This window comes from Acomys minous (assembly GCF_964271855.1).
Source record: "Acomys minous genome assembly, chromosome: 7".
Taxonomy (NCBI): domain Eukaryota; kingdom Metazoa; phylum Chordata; class Mammalia; order Rodentia; family Muridae; genus Acomys; species Acomys minous.
In genome coordinates this window covers 110,340,762-110,355,486 of record NC_140488.1, presented here as the reverse complement: position 1 = coordinate 110,355,486, position 14,725 = coordinate 110,340,762, and the positions used below count along the sequence as shown (strand labels likewise).

The window sequence follows — 14,725 nt, the reverse complement described above, 5'->3', positions numbered from 1 at the left end:
AGAGTGAGTTCCATTTGAGGCAGTCATGGAGTCACCTTCTGGTGAGCATTGAATTCACAAAAGGCATGTCTTTCCCATTTGTTCCCTCTGTTTCATCTGCCCAGCCTCACTCATGGAAAAGACATCCTGACTGTGAAAAATTAGCAGTCAGTTAAGAGTGGATCTGTGCTCCATGGCAAAACAAAAAGGCCCCACACTATAAAGTATCCTGTTTCGTGGATAACGTCCTTTTCCTGGGGAAAGGAAAGAGGCAGTGGGGAGCTTTCCAACCATAAAACTCATTCTTGGGGTTTCAGTACCATCCAGGGAAATTGACAGCTTAGGTTGGGACTGTATCACCTTGGTAAATACACAGATGAAGAAGAGTCAAGAGCCTGAGTTTAAGTCTCAGCTAATGAGACTAATGCTCGACTCAACTGATGGCATTCCACAACCTTCCATTTCAATGCCTCAGCATCCTGTAGGATGAGGGAATGGCAGGTGGTGACCCCTGGAGCTAAACTAAGGAGGGTGCTAATTAGTGACTGCCCCACACTGGAAATAGAAATGTCAAGTGCTACTATTAGCAGTCATGTTTCCTGTGCTCTGGCTTCCAAGGTCCTTTATGCCTTCACTCCAGAACCTCTGGCAAGAAACAAGAAACATAACACAGAGGGGGGAAAGTTGTGTCATTGTAGTGTGCCTCAGTATGGCTGGAACAATGGGAGCAGATAAATGTGCTCCCATTCTGCAGTGGCCTCACAGACTGGAATCCAAAGAAAAAGATTAATGCAGAAAATAGACAATATTGACATGGAAAACATTCCAAAAGTAATAAAAGAGCACATGGAAAAATGAGGAAAACAATTCTTATATAGACAACAATTGGATATTGATCTATTAAAGAGTACTTTAATATGTAAAGTGCTCTTACAATCAATAATAGAGTGAAGAGCATTCAAAGGGTGGGGAGGGGGGACCTAAGCACAAATAGGCAATCCATAAGAGAACAACTACAGATTAACTTTGTGTCTACTGAAGATTCTTATATGACTGGTAATCAAAGCGATGCCAAATGTAGCAGCATCATAGATGTTTTTTCATTAATCAGGTTGGCACAATAATCATACTCAGGTCAAGTGAGGAAATATAAGCATTTACATTTGTCAGCAGTGAGTCTTTAGGCAGATGTTACCCTTCTGAGGAGCACTTTATTTTGTGATGGCAATATGCAGCAAAAGCTTTGCCCTTTGATACAGGGATCCCATACTTAGGAATGAGTCCTGAGGAATAATCAACCATCTACAAAACTGTATATAACAAGATCTCTGAGCAAAATGAGGTCTCCAGTAGTGAAAGTGAAACCATCTGAATGAATCTCCTTCCTAGCTGATTGGCTTAGCACACACTAGTATACTACAAAGTTATCCTCAACAGATGAATAGCCTAGTTATTATATGAAAGTCTATGATATGTCCTTACCATTAAACAGAAAAGAAGTCTGAAAATGGAGTGCGAATCTATTTGATTTTGAGCATGTTAAGTGTGTGTGTGTGTGTGTGTGTGTGTGTGTGTGTGTGTGTGTGTGTGTGTGTGTAAAATCTGGGCAACAGTGTTCTATAGTGCCTATGTAATTATGGCACTATGGGATATTTCACTTTTTCCTTTTATACTTTTCCACAATTTACTGAAAATTTCAGTGAAATTTTTTAGTTAGCATCATTAAAATATTTTAGGGTACACCTTGACTGTTTATCCTGGCTGTTTTGCAGAAGTGCATGAAGCAACAAAAATATAGAAAAAGAATTAAGAAGTTAAAAATCGAATCCACAGTCATTTGGGCTGCTCTTATCTGGAATCACTAATTCAATACTCTCAATGCAATTCACTTAACTTTCTTCTTGGGAGCTTCCCTAACCCTAGCAGCTATAACTTTTTCTTTTGGACGTATCATGGAACATTATATCATATTAGCTGCCTTTGGATTCATTATTGAGTATAAGATTAGCATTTGCATTTTTAAAATTGCTAATAAAAATAATTGCCAATTAACTTATAAATTCTTAATGAAAAAATAGACTCTACCCCTAGGGATGAATATTACCATCTCAAATCTCCAAGTGAGGCTGGAGAGAGAGCTTATAGAGCCTTTTTCTGCCGTGATCTTTCTTGACAAGTTCATGGAAGACAACTTTTCCCTTGGGTGGGAGCCAATAGTGCCACGATGCCTCTAAGTGATCATTCCACAGGCTAACTTTGCATTATTTTCTCCTAGAAACAAAACAGAATTTGTGTCTATGTTTAAGAATGTAATTGCAAGGTATTTTATATTGTTATATGTAATTTTAGTCCAAGACTTATGACAGAGATATGAAGGGTTTACTAGCTTCGTTAGAAAATTAAGAACATAGAAAAACCACTGTGTTAGTTGTTTTTCTTCCTCTTGTTGTTGTGATGTAACCCTATGACCAAGGCAACTAATAGAAGAAAAAGAGTTTATTAGGATTATGACTCCAGAGGGATACGAATCTTTCATGGCAGAAAGTCATAGCAGGTGGCAGGCACGGTGACAGGAAAAGCTGAGAACTCATGTTCCAAATCAGAAACTGGAAGTACAGAGTGAACTCAGAATGCTATGAGCCTTTACACTCTCAAACTCGCCTCTAGTGACACACATCTTTAGACCAGGCCACATCTCCTAAGCTTCGCAAATCAGCACTACCAACTGGGTAGCAAGAGCTTAAATGCATGAGCCTATGAGGAACATTTCCAATTCAAAGAACCACATTCACTGCCTGGTCCTATAGTCTCATGGCGGTATCACAATATAAAACATATTTTTTCCAATTCTTAAAGTACCCAATTTTCAGTCACTGTTTCAAAGTTAAAACAACCAAAACCAACCTATTCTCAGACTCCAGGCAACCTAATAATTATAACATCGTATAAAATGAACAAAAACAAAAACAAACAAAAAACAAATCACATACTTCCAAGATAAAATTGCAGAGACTATGCAATTCTGTATTAGTTACTTTTCCATTGTTGTGGTAAGTCATCACGACCAAGGTGACTTATGGAAGGACAGGTGTATTAGGACTTACGGAAGGAGGGGTTTATTAGGACTTAGAGTTCCAGGGGGATAAGAATCCCTCACCATCAAGAAAGTGTGACAGCAGGCCTGGCAGTTGGAGCAGCAAGCTGGGAGGTCATATCTTAAACCTCAAGCAATAAACAGAGAATGAATTCAGAATAGCAAATGGCATTGAAAACACAAAGCCTGCTCCCAGGGACAGCATGTTTCCTACAGCAAGGCCGCTCCTCCTAACCTTATTTAAACAATGACACCAACTGGGGACCAAGTATTCAAATATATGAGCCTATGGGAGACATTCTAATTCAAAGCACCACAAAACAGTTCTCTTTGAAGTATATTCTTAGTATCAAAAGATGTATATACAAATATGTATAGTAATCATATAACTTATATGATCACAATAGTTTTCCTTACAAATACCCAAGAGAAACAATCCATAAGATGTAAGGGTTTATTTTGGCTTATGATTTCAAAGGTTTCAGTCCATGATTGCTTGGTTCCATTACTTTAGGGCCTGTTCTGACACATAGCATCACATCATGGCCTGGGGGTGGGGGCTGTAGGTAACACAATGAAGCATAGCTATTCACCTTATACAGGAGGAAGAAGGAAGCGAGGGAGCAGGGGCTAAGGCTCCAATATGTCCTTCAGGGTCACACCCATAGTGAGCTCACTTAGTACCACCACCTAAAGGAATTACTACTTCTCAATAGCACCACAAGCTGGGGGCCCAAGTCTTTTACCACAAGGGCCACTGGGGGACGCTCCAGGTCCAAACTACAGCCTACTATACACTACTTCAATAATGTATGATATTTCAGGTATACAATTCTCTTAGTCCTTTTCAGATGGCAAAATTATATGGTCCAACTTATATATTTTCATTGTAGCTATAATATGTGAGAGGAATGAAAAAGACACTAATATTCTTATAGTGTTGTCATGGTTTTGGAGGAGCTAACATCTGTGTTTTAATAGGTAGGCAGAAAAACACGCATTGTATTTAGGTGTTCCTATAATAAATGTCTGTGTGTAAGTGTGTATGTGTGCATGAGTGTGTGTGTGTGTGTGTGTGTGTGTGTGTGTGTGTCCTTCATACCTCAATAGAAGCCCATCCCACATGTTTGTAAAAATTATTCTTAATCTCACTTCAAACTGTGCCCTGACCGGTAATTGCTTAATTGAAGTTGCCTTTCAACTCTGCTGCTTTTTTTTTTTTAACCACTTGTATTTTTTTTTTAAGGGAAAAAAATTCCCAGGTGACATTACCAGATTGCTTTGATTTTGCTCATTCATTTCATCTCTGCTGATTCCCCTTAAAAACCATTCCAGCCTTCGACAGCAGGCCAGAGAGATTAAGCAATCTACTCAAGGTCACACAGCTAAATTGGTGCAGAGCTGTGACTGGAACTTGGGCCTTCTCTACCTCTCCATCATGAAGAGGACCGTGAGGGCTGTTGCCATGAAGGACAGGTCGCTGAAGTTAAACAGCAGGGCCAGGGACCAGATGCTCAGAAGGTCTGACAGAAAATATCATCGTTTGACAAATTATCTTGATCGTTATTAATGTTATTATTCATATGCTATGTCTGCAGCAGAAAACAGGTTTATTTAAAATGCACATAATCATTTGCATTTTCTCCAACATTTATTTTGTCTAAATTATTTTTTAACTGATACGAATTCAAAGACTTGTGAGGACAAAAAGCTAGGCTTTTAAAAAATCCATAACCTTAAATTAAGACCACATTTATTCACACTGCCGTTTGTAGCCCAGAACTTTCTCCCTTTAACCCTTCGGTGGCACTGGCAAACGATATTTCTACCTCTTCTCCACTCAATTTTTATTATTTTTTTCTAGTAATAATTGCATTGGATTACCAAAGTGCAATGCATCTCGTGGGAAGAATTTTAATGGGATTTACGGGGAACTGGCCAGATCAGTCCACTTTGCCAGCAAAAAGATGCGTCTAATTGATGTCTATGTAGAAACAGCAGCTGGTGGTGAGAGCCACTGTACTCAGATGGATAATTATTTTAGCGGGATAAGCACTTCTGTCGTGATAAGGGAGAAGCAGCAGAGCCTGGGGCGAAACACACCGGACAGACAGACACAGATAAAGACCCAACAAGAACGTGACTGCTGGACCCCGCAGCCCAGCAACCTTAAATGGCAAGTGTCTAATAAGTCCTGATGGATTGCAGCCAGGTGGGGGCGGAAGAGGGGCCTGGCGAGGCAACTGCCTAGAGTGGCAGGTCAGAAAAGGCCTGCTCCCCAGCCAGCCAGCTCTGAACCAGAGCTTTGTTAGGGGGCGCTGTGGGGCAGCAAGTGCCATTTCACCACCCTCCAGATCTGCAGGCTTCTGGTGCCTGCTGGCCTGCCTGCCTGCCGGTGGTTAAAAACCCATAGCTCTTTTGGCAAAGAGTAGGTGTGTCCTGGCCAGGTTCCAGTTTGGGTAATTACAGCCTGTCAACCTAAATTCCCCCCAGGATTGCAGTTAAATATGGTACCCGTCTTCACAATTAAATTTTAGCTCTAATAGGACACTCGGTTGTCATGTTACGTGACAGTTAAATAGCGGCCACATCGTACCCCAGAGAACTACAGAGAGTTCTCTAGGGCTAATGAGTGACCTGTCTGGGCAGAAATGGGGTGCTCTTTCTGATATAGACTAGTTGCTCACGATAGGATTTTGCTCATGACTAAAATTTCTGCTCACTTTCTTAGAAAAGGAGGTCCGTAAAGCATGGCCACCATTTGTTATTTCTTTACTTGTTAAGACCCATCAAGACTCTAGGTTGCTGTAGGACGGATGAACCCCTTCCTGTCCCCATCCGCACCACTTGCATTAGGCTCTGCTCTTGCATTCCTCCAAGATCTCCCCATTCCTGCTTCCCCCACAGGCTAGAATGCTTTCCTTTTGTCCCCCCCCCCAACCCGCTTCCAGAAACATTGGATTCTAGAGAAGTCCAGCTCAAATGCTCCTTTCACATGGAATTCCCAATCTCCTATTCCAATTAAGCGTTTCTGCTTATGGTCTCCATCTTGTGTTTCTATTGTTCTCGCTGGGCAGTTATTGAAATCTGTCTAAAATAAACGGCTTGCCCATCTGGCATGCACTAAAGGGAAGCTCCCTGAGGGCAGGGGCCGTGACTATGTCTCCATGTAACTGCACACTGTGCTTAAAAAATATTGAAGTTATAAATATAATGCTCTGCTGTCTACTGAGTATTTTCGATAGCCATTGCTATTTTTCTATTAGCTTCCTGGGAATCAAACCCAGGGTCTCTTGCATGCTAGGCAAGTACCACCGAGTTACATTTCCATCTTTCTCTTTACTTCTGATTTTGAGTCAGGATCTAAATTATCCAAGCTGGTCTTTAACTCAGTCTGTAGGCTACCCAGGCTTTGAACTTGTGATCCTATTGCCTCTTCCTCCTGAGTAGCTGGGGCTACTGTGCAACTACAGATGGTTTGTGAACCAATCTTAAGTATAGTGCATATACTAATTCACCTTGCCATCTCATAAAGTGTTATTATTACTGTCCCGTTTTTAGAGAGGGATAAATATTGAGGCACAGAGAGGTTAAGTAATTTGTCCAAGGTCACACAGTCAGTAAATGGTGGCAGCAAGAGTGAAACCCATGGGGCCTATCCCTAGGTACTTCTTCTGCTCCTTACTATAGATATTTAATTAAGTACATCAATATCCCAATTGTCTTTAAAATTGCACATCAATCCAGGCTTGGGAAAACCGGAGTCCTTTTCAAAATACTATAAAGAGAGGAGAAATCTGGATTTTTAGGATTTTTTTTTTCTATTTCAGCTCTCCTAAATAATAAGAGGGCTGCCTTCCCAAATTCACATTCATGTTTGTCAGTTTCCATCCTTGGGCAATTATTTCACACTGAAAATGGGAAGGTGATAATCTGGAGTATTCGCAGCCAGTCTAGCCTGCAGAGGTGTGAGCAAGGAGGAAGATAGCATGTTGTGATTAGAAAGAGAAGAAACAAACCCCAGTGATTGCAACGTGAAAGGAAAGGGTCAGCCTCATTATTCTAATGCATAGTTTTCTGCACCCATAGAAATATTTTATTCCAACAAGTTAATTCCTTTAAGTGGTGAGCGCCGAGTGTGGCAGACGCGATTATCTTCCTTAGGTTTCTTGCCGCTTTCTCTGTACCCCGGCTAGGGGAAGGATTTCTGTGGCTCACCTCCTGCAATTAGAAACAGCCCCACAGGGCAGAGGTGCAGCCTGCGTTCCCAGATACTCTGCTGCTGCTGCTGCAATAAGAACAGCCTTTGAGAATATTCTCCTGCCAAAATCATTTTAGCATTTCACTGTCACACAGCGGGAGGGACGGAAAGAGAGAGAGGAAGAGGGAGGGGGGGGGAGAACTTCATGCGCACACACAATCGCCAAGACTTCGTGAGTCTTCCCTGTGTACTAGGAAATTAATTAATTTCCTTTTTTATTTTTGTAAAAAGAGGCCATAAAAACATAGTTCAAGATGTTACGTTTTCATAAGGAAGAAGTCTCAATTGTAAATGAGTTTCTCTTTTAAGACAAGGCTGTAATTAGATTGCCCGTGGTGATGATGAATGGGGAGGGTGAAGGGTCTGAGCTTATTTTCTGGGGAAAGAAACATCCTAGAAGGTGGAGGCCAGGGCTGCCTCAGGCAGCCACGCTGTCGCTAGCTCCAAAGACTGTGCTCTCCCGCAAAGCTGAAAGAAGAAAGGCAGTTTAGAAACCCTGGGGTTGGGGGGGGGGGCGGATAAAATAGGCAAGGCAATTTAGAGGATGAGTCAAGGTGGTTGCTTAAGCGGGACCAGCGGCGCCAACAGGGGGCGCTGTGTCTTCCGATAGTGGGTTGAGCTCCTTGATTTCTGCACGAAATTGTTTCTTTCCTTACTTGCTCCATCCCCCCCTTAAGTTGCCTATATTCTCTTTCTTGCAGTTGAAAGAAGGGGGAATAGGGTGGGTGGCTGATACTCCTTTAGAAATCATCCCCTTTCTCCTTCCCTCCCTTTCTCCCCTCTCCACGCCTACATGCCTATTATAGGCGGAATTCTGACCCCTTCCAAATTTCATGTGCTTCAGCCTTAACCCCATGACCTCAGACTACAACTGTTTGGTGAGGCAATTTATGAGGTCTTTAGGGTGGACTTCATCTGATGTGGCTGGCTTCCTTACTAATGGACGAGATTTGGATGCACAGAGAAATGCCAGGGGCACATACACAGAGCAAGAGCCATCCTGTATTGGCTAGGGTAGAAAGTGGCATTTTTGCAAGCCACAGAGCCTCAGGAGCAACCAAACCTGCTCACACATTGATCTGGGACATCTAGCCTTGACACACACACATATCACAGCGCTGATGCATTCTCCTAAAATATGGTCCACTGGCCACCTTATCAGAAAGCGAGAGGTGGATTAAAATGCAGATTCCTGGGCTCTATTCAGATGGAATCGAATCTCTAGCGTCCAAGAATCTGCAGTCTTTCATGAATACTCGAGTTCATGTCCGAGCTCACTGAAGTTGGGACCTCCTTGCAGCATCAGTCAGCTGAGAGAACTGCCCCCTCTGGGTTGATCTGAAGGAGACTGCCCAAAAGCCGACCTGCCTGAACCACCCCCGCCCCCTCCCCATTAGAAAAGCGTTCTTTGCACTTAAACATTGCCCTCTCCCTGGCGGTTTTCTTTTCAGTGCAAATAGCTCCTGGATGGAGGTGACAAATTAAGTCAATAACCTTTGAGTATGAATTCATTTATCAGCTGAATTCCTGTGGGATTGGACGGATGCCAAACCTAGAGAAACCAGAGAATGGGACTACAAAGGCGGGGAGGGGGGGTGGGGGAGGGGGAGGGGGAGGTTGGCAGAGCAATGCTTGTGTGGTCCACACCAGAAGCTGCCACCTTGACAAGTTTGCTCCGGGGTTAGTCCCCAGTGGTAACAAGGTACCTCGGATGCCTGCTCTCTGTCAGGGAGGGAAGAGATGGAAGGAGGGAGACAGAGAGGGGGAAAAACAGAAAGGGAGGGAAGGGAAGAGAGAGAGAGAGAGAGAGAGAGAGAGAGAGAGAGAGAGAGAGAGAGAGAGACTTTTGAACTGACTCCCAGCTGTCTCCTGTCGTCTTGTTTGTTTGCTTCTTAAAAGGCAAGGGCAAAGTCAAGCTGGCTCCCCCTCCCTTTGAGGGAGGCAGCGCGAGGAAAGGATGGAGGTGATTGGAGATTGGTGCATTAAGGACTGGAGTGGATATTAGCAGGAGCAAGGTGCAATGTTGTTCATCCCTGCCACAGTATCTTCATGGGCCCACCAAAACAGAAGGCAGGGGCTGAAGCTAGGATTTTATATTCCCTTTGCTCCGGAAGTTAACCTCTCAGTTACAGGCAAGCCTGAGCTCCTGACTTAGAGCCTTTCTCCACTTTTGTGGTCTCGACGCAAGGACAAGCCCCAATGAGGGAGGTTTGGGACTCTGTCGATCTGAGAAGGATGCTCCTGTGTTTCTATGGCTTTTGTTGTTACTCATTTATACATTTATAGGGATAAAAGTGGCACCCTCCCATCTCCTTCCAGTTTTGCAGTTCAAGCACAGTGTCATTTAGCCAAAGCAATTCACACTGATTATAACATACTGTGTCCACCACTCCCTGAATCCCCCAGGCGCACTAATGGCCTGAGAGCATCAACCAGCTGGCAAGGGCTAATATCCCAACTGCCGACAAGTGGCCATTCTTAGAGAGGGTGGCCGGGGGCGCCACATAATAAATGACTACCTCATCTTGGAAAACACATCATGGGGAAAGCACTGATAATGAGCAGGAACCCAGAGCCCTCTTCAGGCCTAAGTAGATCTCAGTCTGCTCTCCCTTCCTCCCCATCCCACAGCAGTAATGCTCTTCCACATGGCATGGATCCTGGTTTCCCATTTCCCACGACAAAGGGAGAATCCAAAGTAAAGGCAGCAACAGGCGATAACTCAGGATTCCAAATCCTGTTTCTTGGGAGCAACAGTTGGCTGAGGATGAGAGGGGTGGGGCAGAGAACCAAACAGACCAAAACCCTGGACAATATTCATGTTGATGGCTGATAGTTGCAGTCACATCCAGGTTTCTGTCCTGTGCCCCAGGCCTTTGGTACACACCCCACTCCCCTTCTCTATATGCTGTTCCTTTACCAGCCTGTGCTTGGCTTCAGAAGGTCAGTACTCAGACTGAGGGAAAGAGAACCACTTGGGCTTTGTATGTAAGCCACTACAAGGACCTGGGAGCTCACCTATTCCAAGAAGCCTAGAGTGGTTGACCGATAGGGACAGGAGCCTGAAACCTCTGCTGTCTTGCTTTGGAAAGGCTCATTTTACTCTTCCCATGCATAGCCCTTGGGGCTGAGTCTGAGAATCCCAGAGTGTGTCTTTGCCTGCCTGCTTCCTTTTCCTGCTCCCATTCCCCCGCCTTGCAGTTCTGCCCCTGGGACTACTTCTTAGCCAACTACCTGTACGCACACTCTCTCATTTTGTATTCTGCTTCTGGTACCTAGCCCAGGTCTTGCATATAAAATCTTGTTTTCCTTCTGTATGGTCCATCTTTGTGCTGGCTAGTTTGGGACGTCAGAGGGCCACAAGCAAGAACTACCTGGGAAGAGAGTTTCGATTGAGGAATTATTCGGGTCAGGTTGGCCTGTGGTCATTTCTGTGGGAGACTGTATTGATTATTAATGGACATAGGAGGGACCCGCCCACTGTGATTGGCACCATTCCCTAGACAGAAGAAAGCTAGATGACAGCAAGCAGACAGTGTGGTCGCGTTGGTTTCTTTCTGCTCGTGACTGTGCACGGGATGGGACTATCTCCTTAAGTACCTTACGTGCCTTGGCTGCCCCTCCGTGATCCTCTGTATCCTGGAACTGTAACCCAAATAAACCTTTTCTTACCTAACTGGATTGTGGTCCAGACCCTTTATCACAGCAACAGAAAGGAAACTTTGAAAATCTCCAGTGCTCAACTTGAAGCAATTTAGAATCACCTAGCAGAAGAGACCTAAATGAGGGAAGGATGCTCACCCTGACTGGACGGTACCACTGATGAGCTGGTGTCTCAGGCTGAAGAGAAAAGAGAGCATGAGCTAAGCAGCAGCACTCACCTCTCTGCTTTCTGCCTGCAGACATGATAAGCTTCTCGATGCTCTTCCTGCCATGTCTTGCCCTCAAAGACTGAGCCAAATAGTACCTCGGCTCTTTCCGTTGCTTTTTTGAACTATTTGGTAATTGTATTGTAATTACTAATATAGCTTCCATTGGTACCATATAAGCAAAAGAAATGCTCCCTTGTCCCACTTCCCTCTCCAGAAACATTTTAAACCAAGCCAAATCCTCCTTTGACTCCTCTGTGTTAGAAGGCACGCGACTATCCTTACCAGACACTTGGATGCTTTTCATGGGCCCTTCCCAAACAACATTTTGTTCCTGTTGCTGCCCTCAGGCCAGGTGTCCTTCCTCATGCCCTAGACTAGGAGAGTGGGGGATCAGTGTCGAGTATTCATTCCCCCCTTCCATGGTTGAAGAATATCCATGAGGGTGGTGTCAATATCAGGTACCCACTTCCCACTTCTACTTCCTAGATATTTAGGGATATCTAGGAGAGTATTGTCAAATGACTCCTGCTAAAGTTCAGGTAGGATTTCTTTACCCTTCCCTGATCACAGAGCTGTCAGTGACTCTCAAATTCTTGCCAAAATAAAAGCATCCCCCTTGCCTCAGCACTGAAGGCCCTCTGCCATATACCTTACATGCTAGTGTCTTAGGGTTTCCATTGCTGTGAAGAGACAGCATGTCAAGGCAACTCTTATATAGGAGAACATTTAATTGAGACTGGTTTAGTTTCCAAGATTTAGTTCATTATTATCATGGCGGGAAGCATGGCAGCATGCAAGCATGTCTTGGTGCAGGTAGACTTGGTGCTGGAGGAGCCTAGAATTCTGCATCTTGATTTACAAGCAAAGAGGAGACTGGCTTTTGCACTGGGCAGAACTTGAGCATAGGAGACCTCAAAGCCTGTCCCCACAGTGACACGCTCCCTCCAACAAGGCCACACCTACTCTAACAAGACCACATCTCCTCAGAGTGCCATTCCTTATGGGCCAAGAATTCAAACACATGAGGCTCTAGGGGCCATACTTATTCAGATCACCACAGTAAGCTAGTGTTTTCTCAACACAAATGACACAGCTAGATTCATTTGGGAAGAGGAGCCCTCAACTGAGAAAATGTCCCCATCAAATAAGCCTGTGAGGACAATTTCTTGATTAATGATTGATGTGATATGGAAGGGCTCACCAGGTGCCACCCCCTGATCTGGTGATCTTGAGTTGTATAAAAAAGCAGGCTGAACAAGCCATGGGGAGCAAGCCAGTAAGCAGCACCCCTCCATGGCCTCTGCATCAGCTCCTGCCTCCAGGTTCCTGCCCTGTGAGAGTTCCTCTCCTGACTTCCCTCAATGATGGAATGAGATGAAATTGTAAGCTGAAACAAACACTTTTCTCGCCAAGTTGCTTTTGGTTTCAGTACTCAGGGAGGCAGAGGCAGGTGGATCTCTGGGAGTTCGAGGCCAGCCTGGTCTACAAAGCGAGTCCAGGACAGCCAAGGCTACACAGAGAAACCCTGTCTCAAAAACAAACAAAAAACAACGACAAAACAAAACAAAAAACCCCAACAAAAAACAAAAGAAACAAAGAAAGAAGCAAATAAAGAGAAATCCTAACTATGACACTTTGTAATGTTAGACACATTATACTGGTAAATTGTCATATGTTGTTTGTGCTCACTGAAAAGCTGGTTCTAGAAGCATCCTTCTTTCAAGTGCTCTCCAAGATCTCTTCTCTGGGGAATGGCTGGTCAAACTGATCTAACTCTGTGAAAGTAAAGAAAGCAAAAGCCAAACAGCCTAAGAGTAAAAGCCTTGGCACCAAAAGGAACAGTAGGACATTTTCTGTGCATAAATTGTATTGGTGTCAGCCAACAATATTAGCAAAGCACCATTATTAGCTCTCTTTTTATTTACTAGGAACCTAAAACGAAGTGAGTATACAAACCTCCATAGTCTGATTTTGGGCCAAAGGTTCTCATCACTAAGTCAGAGGTCAACTCGAGAGTGAAGACCAAGGGGTAGCTAGCAATGGAGAAGAATCCTATGGTGACACAAGGTTGTATTAGAAATCCAGAGGAGAGACCAGCCACAAGCTGGAGGAATAAAGATTAACAGGGAGTACAAGGGGGAAAGGCAGGTTCAAAATTTTGGCAAGAATGAATCTCTTTGGACAACATTCTCTGTTCCCTCCCTTAAAACTTGTGGGATCTTAGAGGTATTCAATCTCCCTATGGTCCAAAACAGAAACAAACCCAGAGAGGTGAATATCCCCAAGGCCACAAGAATAGTCAGTGTCTAGCTTTTTAGACCAACTAGGGTTCCATCTCCTTTCTCCCTGGTCTCCACACCATAGGTTACCGCTGTCTTGTAAGTGATGGCTGGATGTTGAGGCAAGAATGGAACCTCCCACTTGGCTGGTAAATCTTAGAGCCAGCCTCTTGTCTGCATTCTCAGTTATATCTCCCTTGTTCATTCATCCCTATCAGTATGCTGAGCACCTCAAGAGTATAAAGCTAGGGGCTTGAAAGCAGGGTAGTCACAAGAGTGATGCAATAGTGCACCCTTGTTTTTATTGCTATGGTGCTCAAGTTCTATTATGAAATCCCTCACTTCCCCTCACCATTAAAGCATAACAGCACCATGGCAAGTGGTTAAGTGCTAGGAAATCAAACAAGCCTTGTGAAACCTGCTTTACCTCTTGCTAACAGGGTGACCTTGAGACATTCGCTGAAATTCTTTGAGCCTCAATTCCTTCCTCCGTAGAGTGAGACAAGTAATGCTCAAGAGTTACCCCCGGGCTCCCAGCTCAGTAAGGATCCTATAAATTGTAGCCATTGTTATTTTTATTAAAGTACATGGAACCTAGTCATCATTAATCTGAAGTCCTCAGCAGGGAAGGACAAATCAGCATGTGCATTAATTAGGGTTTCTCAGAACAGAAAGGATTTAGCTGATAGGGGCAGTGTCTCTCAGGATAAGGGCAGGGCCAGACTAAACACCATGAGAGCAGCTGGGCGTGGTGGCGCATGCCTTTAATCCCAGCACTCGGGAGGCAGAGGCGGGCGGATCACTGTGAGTTCGAGTCCAGCCTGGTCGACAAAGTGAGTCCAGGACAGCCAAGGCTACAAAGAGACCCTGTCTCGAAAAACAAAACAAAACAAAACAAAACAAAACAAAACAAAACAAAAAACCACCATGAGAGCAGAATCTATCCCAGGGCACAGTGTCTTCCTTCTTCAAATTCACTACTGCTACATCAAATCTGTAACCCTCCCAATTCAGGCTTCCTTTGAGTCGGAAGGAAGACAATCCATGCGAATCCACAAGCATGGGGGTGGAAGGGTGGTGCAATGGGAGAGACATAGGATGTTTCAATACCTTGGTGAACGGAGCTCATGGAAAGGACACTCCCACTGCAAACAGAGACAGCTGATGAACTATAAGGAAAAAAAGGTGAGTATACAGCTTGAGAAGGAGGGAGGAAGGGAAGAAAGGAGGAAGGGAAGAA

The 14,725-nt window shown here is 44.2% G+C and overlaps 1 pseudogene across 1 annotated transcript in view; it reads left to right on the top strand.

Moving 5' to 3' along the window:
* Nucleotides 1-14,725, top strand: part of LOC311601270 (pre-mRNA-splicing factor ISY1 homolog) — a 91,898-nt pseudogene that overhangs the window by 35,478 nt on the left and 41,695 nt on the right. The window contains exons 2-4 of the transcript in view: nucleotides 4,409-4,594; nucleotides 4,938-5,249; nucleotides 8,179-8,212. The product of the transcript in view is annotated as a pre-mRNA-splicing factor ISY1 homolog (transcript). The remainder of the gene's footprint in view (nucleotides 1-4,408; nucleotides 4,595-4,937; nucleotides 5,250-8,178; nucleotides 8,213-14,725) is intronic.